Below are 7,500 nucleotides of genomic sequence, written 5' to 3'. Positions count from 1 at the left end.
GATATACAGATGGCGATTTTTAAAAAAAGGAGTATATGGAAGGGATGCAGGACTTATTTGACAAGAACAAAAAAAAAAAAAGAAAAAAGAAAGCTCAAAAAGAAAATTTTGCTGAAAAATTTTGCTGAAAATTGTTATTCCCTTCACATTTATTTTGAATCAGTTTCCTACTTTCTTTTTGATAATATTTTCTAGTAATAAGGCGGCGAGCTGGCAGAAACGTTAGCACGCCGGGCGAAATGCGTAGCCGTATTTCGTCTGCCGTTACGTTCTGAGTTCAAATTCCACCGAAGTCGACTTTGCCTTTCATCCTTTCGAGGTCGATTAAATAAGTACCAGTTACGCATTGGGGTCGATATAATCGACTTAAATCGTTTGTCTCTCTTTGTTTGTTCTCTCTATGTTTAGCCCCCTATGGGCAGTAAAGAAATAGGTATTTCACCTGTCTCTACGTTCTGGGTTCAAATTCCGCCGAGGTCGACTTTGCCTTTCATCCTTTCGGGGTCGATAAATTAAGTACCAGTTACGTACTGGGGACGATGTAATCGACTGGCCCCCTCCTCAAAAATTTCGGGCCTTGTGCCTAGAATAGAAAATATTTTCTAGCAATTTTGAGGAATAATGATTTGCAAAGCAGTTCACAATAAGGAGGCGAGCTGGCAGAATCGTTAGCACTCCGAACAGAATGCTTAGCGGCATTTTGTCCGTCTTTGCATTCTGACTTCAAAGTCTACCGGAGTTAATTTCGCCTTTCATCCTTTCTAGATCAATAAAATGAATTGGGGCCACTATGATCGACTCACTCCTTCCCCCAAAATGGCTGGCCTTGTACCAAAATTTGAAGTCAGTATTAGTACACAGTCACATCATAAATTGTTCATTTTAAAAAGAAGAGGTGAGGATAATTGATTAAATCCACTCCAGCACTTCTTGATTGGTTACGTATTCTATGGACCACAGTGTGGTTTGAACGCAAAGCACGAAGGTACGAAACTAAACAACGATTTCTGGCATGAGCACAAAGTTACTAATCTAAGTGGTAGGATATAGGACTCGCGGCGATAAATCCGTTGTGTGCTGGTGAGCGACCCCATAACAATCAGTTGAGGGGCTCTTTTCTTATCTTTTTTTTTCTTCTTCTTATAGGTCTTTTAAGGCTAAGTATTTTCTGGACTTGAAGAGAAAAGCCTACCTTTGAGATCAAGTTTTTGCTTTATTGAGGATGTTGTTTCCCCTGATGCAGATAATTAACTCATCACTGTTGTTCCCACCATGTCTCTTGAGAGAAGAAATGAGTGTATACTTGGTAGGCTGGGAGCTGGGTTATTTTAGTTTGACAGCGTGCTGCTCTCAAATAAAACCAATCCTAATATTTAGATTTTCCCGAAAAATTTTTCGAAAATTTTTGCCGAAACTTTTACCCAAAGATTTTTTGAAAATATTCACCGAAAATTTTCCCCGAAAATTTTACCCAAAAATTTTTCGAAAATTTTTACCGAAAATTTTACCCAAAAATTTTCACCAACAATTTTTCGAAAATGTTCACCGAAAATTTTACTCAAAAATTTTTCGAAAATTTTCACCAAAAATTTTTCGATAATTTTCACCGAAAATTTTACCCAAAAATTTTTCGAAAATTATCACGAAAATTTTACCAAAAAATTTTTCGAAAATTTTCACTGAAAATTTTACCCAAAAATTTTTCGAAAAACCAATCCTAATATTTAGATTTTAAGGGAAAAAATTTGACAAATCAGTCAGTCGCCCGCTGACACTCGTTGACGCTACATCGAAGAGGCCAGGGAACAGAAGAAAGAAGACATACACCCAACACCAGAGCTGAAGACACCTCTGAAAGGGAGGGCCCCGCCACGTCAAAACGGTAGAGGTGTAGGGGCCGAAACCGGACGTGGTTCCTCCTGATGATGTCTTGAGCTAACTGGATCCTATAAAGGAGCTGTTGTGGTAACAGACAACGAAACACGGTTGAAATTCCTAATGTATTTATTTACAGACTGATGTCGCAATCGTTACTTTACAAGAAGCTATTGTGCTGAATATCAGTGGTTAGTGTGTGAGAATGTATACTTGACAAAGGAAGAAAATGTTATGTCTTCGTGCATAAGTCGGAGCGACATTGGAAACCTCTATGAATCGTCTGGCTTGTATTTCCGCACACTCCAGTTTATAACTATGATTTGGCGCGAAACTGCATCAGAACAACGACCGATCGAAATGTCATCACTTGATAAAGACTATCGCCTCGACAATGTGGGAACTTGATATACTGTGGTCTTTTCTCATTACTGAACTGATAGGGTTTTGAATGCTGATCACTGTTGCAAATGCTCTCCAGCCAGTGAGTTTGTCGGGAGACAAACGAAAGAAAGTAATAATAATAATAATAATAATAATAATAATAATAATAATAATAATAATAATAATAATAATTGGCTACAGCAAATATTCTGCTCAATACCACAGATTTGCTTGTCAGTTGTTTGACCTTAACCAGTTGACCATGTCCCTTAGTGGCTGATGATATGTGCATCTCTGATCATGAGTAGAAGTAGTGGGGGGGGCATCATAGCCGTGTGTTGAGAGGAATTCTTTGGGGTTTGAATAATTCACCTTTGGAAACTTGGATGTTTCGTTCAACATCCTTAAACAATCCTTATTCGGGGATCTTTTGAGCGGGATGGGCTACTCGACCAGAAGAAAATTCTAACTGGGGCCCACCTGCAATGTCAAGTGCTGTTTATCTTGATATGAGATCACCATGTCGCGCACATATGGTTGTGATGCATGTGCTTGGTGTACCCTTATCAGACGGGTAGTCATGATGGGTATACTAGGTTTCGTATATTTTACCCCAGTGTCACTTTGATGACATGCACTGCTCTCTCACTCAATAAAAAAAAAAAAAAAAAAAAAATAATAATAATAATAATTCTATCTGCTAAAGGCATAAAGCCTGAAATTTAGGTGGGGGGGGAACTAGTCGATTACATCAACCCCACTGTTTGACTGGTACTTAATTTATCGACCCCGGAAGGATGAAAGGTAAAGTCGACCCCGGCGGAATTTGAACTCAGAACGTAAAGACAGATGAAATGCTGCTAAGCTTTTCGCCCGGCGTGCTAACGATTCTGCCAGCTTGCCAATAATAATAATAATAATAGCAAATGTGAAGAATGCATGCATGTTCGAAACCAAAAAGTGCAGAAGACGTTGAATGCCCTTAATTGGAAATATTCATGTCGAAAGTGGGTAACGAAAACCATTACAAGGTAAAAGAACAATGTATGATGGATGCATAGTGCTGGATGGAAACTGGCAAAGAAATCGTACGAATTGAAGACATAATAAGCACAACTTTATTTCAGACAAATAATATTTGGCATTTAGCGGTTCATTTCCCGATTTTTATTAAAGAGTTTTAATCAATATTGTAAAGTGCATACAAGTAACTCCTTCTGCATGGCTAACGGAAAACAAAAGGAATACTCGTAATAGTTTTTGTTCAAGGAAAATGGACAAATAATTTTTGTTTTGTGGCAGTAAGTGGAAAGTGTGCGTGTGTATGTGTATGCATGCATTATTTGTAACAGTTCGGTTACAGTTCTAAAAAGTACAATCTTGAACACCACTGTCTGACTAAGCACAAGGAATTCAAACAAATGAAATGATAATAATGTTTAGACATGCTAACACGTTTAAAAGAATTTTTACGCAAGCTGCAATATATTTTCAGTCAACGTTAATGAAAATACTTCTTCAACTTATGAAGTATGTGTACTAATTGCATCGAAAATGAAACCAGATACAGAAGGCGAATGAGTTTAAAAAGTGTTTTAGTGGCCACTGCACGAATTTTATCGCTGGAAAAAGGTTGATTATTACTTTATAACAGAGCAGTTTATGATCGTATAGATTGAAACAGGTATGATTGAAACAAACAGCTCCATAATTTCTGTTTTAGTCGATAATTAAATCTTAAGCAGCTGACGTCGAAAACACCACACTTAACTATATTTGTATGTGAAATAATAACAAACTTTACCATTCGCTAATACTTAGTTGCTTTAAATAAAGATTATTTACGTGTTGGGTCTAAAAGAAAGAAAAGCCACCATGGCCTTTGCAAACAACTCCTAAACTAGGGAAATCAATGCCATTAACATTCTTCTCGAACGTCTGTAAGTTAACATCTGCTTGATGCACATAAGCAGAGAAGGGATTCCAGAGGGTTGATATTCTGGGAAAGAACTGGCTATAATGATTCGTGTAAAGCCTTGTGAGATTGGACGCCATAAGGATGATAAGAGTTGAAGAGCCGAGTGACTATGGTATGGATGAATGGAAGTGACATAATGTCACAGGATCACTCTATCGGTAGAAAAGGCCGAGAGAAGAGACAAAACGTTTGTACTCCATGAGACTAAAGTATGTCTGTGAGTGACTTTATGCTATTCAGCCGGGTAACCTTTTTCTAGATGTGAGCTAGGGAGTCTGAATGTGTATCATTGCCATGCTATTGCATAGATTTAATTACTTCAAAATTGATTCATGAAAATACCGAAAGTTAAGTCAATTTTCAGAGGTTTACTCAACGAAAAACTTCACAGAATAGTTATAGATGGGGCAGTATCTACTGAAGAAGTTCAAAAGGGACTTGCTGCTTCGATCAAGAAAGAATTGGAGAACCACCAACTGGTGAATAACAAACTGCTATAACCTTACCTCGGTTCGCCGTTATTCTACGCAAGGAGTCATAAGGTGATCATTAACGAAAAGGTCATCTATTTTTAATTTACTCCGACTCAAAACAAATAGCTTCAATTCTGGTGGCCACCAAAAAATACAAGTAACCGTGATTTTTTTCTCTTCGACGTCAGTTCTCCCCCTGACCCCCTTGATGTCACTTTCGTTTTTCTTTTCTGTCTCTCCTTTCTACGCCTATCCTCTAAGACTACCCATCATATTTTTTTTGCTTGCGCCCTTTTAAAGCTTAGCCAGGCCCATGGGCCCGGTTTCCCGGTTTCTATGGCGTATGTGCTCCCCAGCTGGACGGGACGCCAGTCCATCGCAGCGTTACTCATTTTTGCCAGCTGAGTGGCCTGGAGCAATGTGAAATGAAGTGTTTTGCTCAAGAACACAACGCGTCGCCCGGTCGAGGAATCGAAACCACAATCTTACGATCATGATACGGACACCCTAACCACTAAGCCACGCGCCTCCACACCCATCATATTAACCACCCCCCCACACTTTTAGTCTAAAGAACACTTCATATACCAGCAAGCTAATAAAAGAAATGAAACAATCAAATAAAAAGAAATAACAATTACCTTAATTTCTGCTTAATCCGATCTCATATAGCATTTAGTTGTCACTCGTTCAGTGAGGCGACAGCGCCCCCTCTTTGACTGTTGCAGTACTACGCTGGAATCGTCATCTTCTCACCTGTCGTCATCAGCTTCATTGTCTAATCAACAGACAATCCTATGGACGTAAAAAATATAGTACAGTATTCCATCAACCGATGGACAGCAAGTTGGAGTATACCTAGATTAGAACTGAGTCCCTTGATCTGAAGGGTTCCAAGCATCTGCCCAGTGTACCCAAGACTTAAGACAGCTTTGCAATGGGGAAGAGTAAGGATCGGAATCTGTCCAGCTTGGGGATGATGTTTGGGGTGTTCTCGTAACACATATTGTACATATCAATGAGATGTATATCAGGTGCATCATAAGGAAGGGCATTGAAAGCCAAATTAACTGCAATATTCGTCACAGGCCTACAGTGTAAAAACACAAAAATATATCAGTAACAGGCGAAAATCATCCAGCAACGGTGTCTTCGCATGTTGACAATTGATACTTGCTACTGACGAAGCTCAAAGAAGCAGAAAGGAGCATTTAGCAATGCCACGGTTAATCACACACGTGCTTTTCTTGGACTATTTTGTCCTTCTTTCCAGACATTTCCTCTTTCCTATTTCTGACGAAGAACCATGCTCGAAACGTTACATTTACTGTGTACACCCTTTTGCCTTTTGTTGTTTTTAGGTTCATTTTTCGACTTGCCTCTGTGTGTGTGTGTGTGTGTGTGGTGTGTGATATAATTTCTATTAAATTTATTTATGGCAATGAAACAGGCCCTTAGTTATGCAACTCGAAATATCTAAGTTATCTTAGACCGATCCCATGAGCATTTCAGATGTAAATTCACTAGCAAACATAATACCATCAGAAGATAGCCACTGATTGGCGGTTCAAATTGACTACACCTCGAAATACGTACAATACAGAGAAGGCAACTGATAATTTATAAGAATCACTGTACAACTTACCTTCTACCATCCCAAATAGTAAAGAGGTTGTAAAGATCTTTAACAAAAAGAACTCGGAACATTGAAAATTGACGTTAAAACCAATTTACTTAATGGATATCATAATATTAATGCTACGATATAAATTCTTAGGACAACATTATTTCATGTGTAAAAGGATTTATAAAGAACACGATAATAATACCAAAAACTAACTCGATTATGGTGTTTACATATATATATATATATATATATATATATATATATATAATATATATATATATATAGTATGTATGTATGTATGTATATATATATATGTATGTATATTATATATGTATGTATATATGTATATATATATATATATATATATATTATTATATATATATATATATATATATATATATATATATATATATATATATAAGGTATCTGATGTTTAAAACTATTCAGTACAATAGAAAAGAAGCTTAGTTATGCAAATCGAAATACTTAAGCCACGCATTAAGTTATCTTGGCACGTGCACCAGAAGAAGATGAAATAATGCCTTGCTTAAGCATTTCGATTCTATGTTATTGTGCAAATAGATTTAAGCATCTAATATTGAATATATCGATATCGTGATCGTAATGATATTTTTTTTCATTTTTGTCATTGAGTCTTTAATTTTTTTATTTTTATAAATCCCTCTACCAATGGAATATTTCTTGTCCTAAGGAGTTTTATTTCAGATTAATTTTTACACACACACACACAGGACACACAGACACTCATACGCGTGTTGTGTGTATATGTGTGTGACAAAAATTGGTGGATGAGTGGTGGGGGTAGGGTGTGGATTTCCGGGTTTTAAGCATCGGAGATAACGATATTTTGCAAATAAAGACTTTTTTCAAAATTTCAAATTTTTTTCTTTCTTTCTCTTCTTTGTTGGAGAGGATGTGACTAGCCATAACATTTTCAAAGCTGCATTGTTTTCTTGGAAATTTTTTCAGAATTCTGTATGAAATACCGGAGATTATGACTTTAGAAAAAGTTAGGGCTCAGGGTCAGGTATTATGGATTAATATTTTAGGGCAAGGTTAATCTATAGAGATTAGAGTCAGCATTTAGAGTTAAAGTTCAGGGCTAGTTTTCGGATTTAAGGTTAAACGGCAAAACGGGATTC

General features: G+C 37.1%; 1 protein-coding gene across 1 annotated transcript in view; it reads right to left on the bottom strand.

Annotated features, from left to right (window-relative positions):
• LOC115223641 (A-agglutinin anchorage subunit) overlaps positions 1 to 7,500 on the bottom strand; it is a 220,059-nt gene that overhangs the window by 212,304 nt on the left and 255 nt on the right. Inside the window, exon 2 of the mRNA XM_029794321.2 lies at positions 5,352 to 5,505. The gene's annotated coding sequence lies outside the window, so the exon portion shown is untranslated. The remainder of the gene's footprint in view (positions 1 to 5,351; positions 5,506 to 7,500) is intronic.

Source organism: Octopus sinensis, linkage group LG2, assembly GCF_006345805.1.
Source record: "Octopus sinensis linkage group LG2, ASM634580v1, whole genome shotgun sequence".
Lineage (NCBI taxonomy): Eukaryota > Metazoa > Mollusca > Cephalopoda > Octopoda > Octopodidae > Octopus > Octopus sinensis.
Note: the sequence above shows the minus strand (reverse complement) of the source record. Positions and strands in the feature narration are given on the sequence as shown.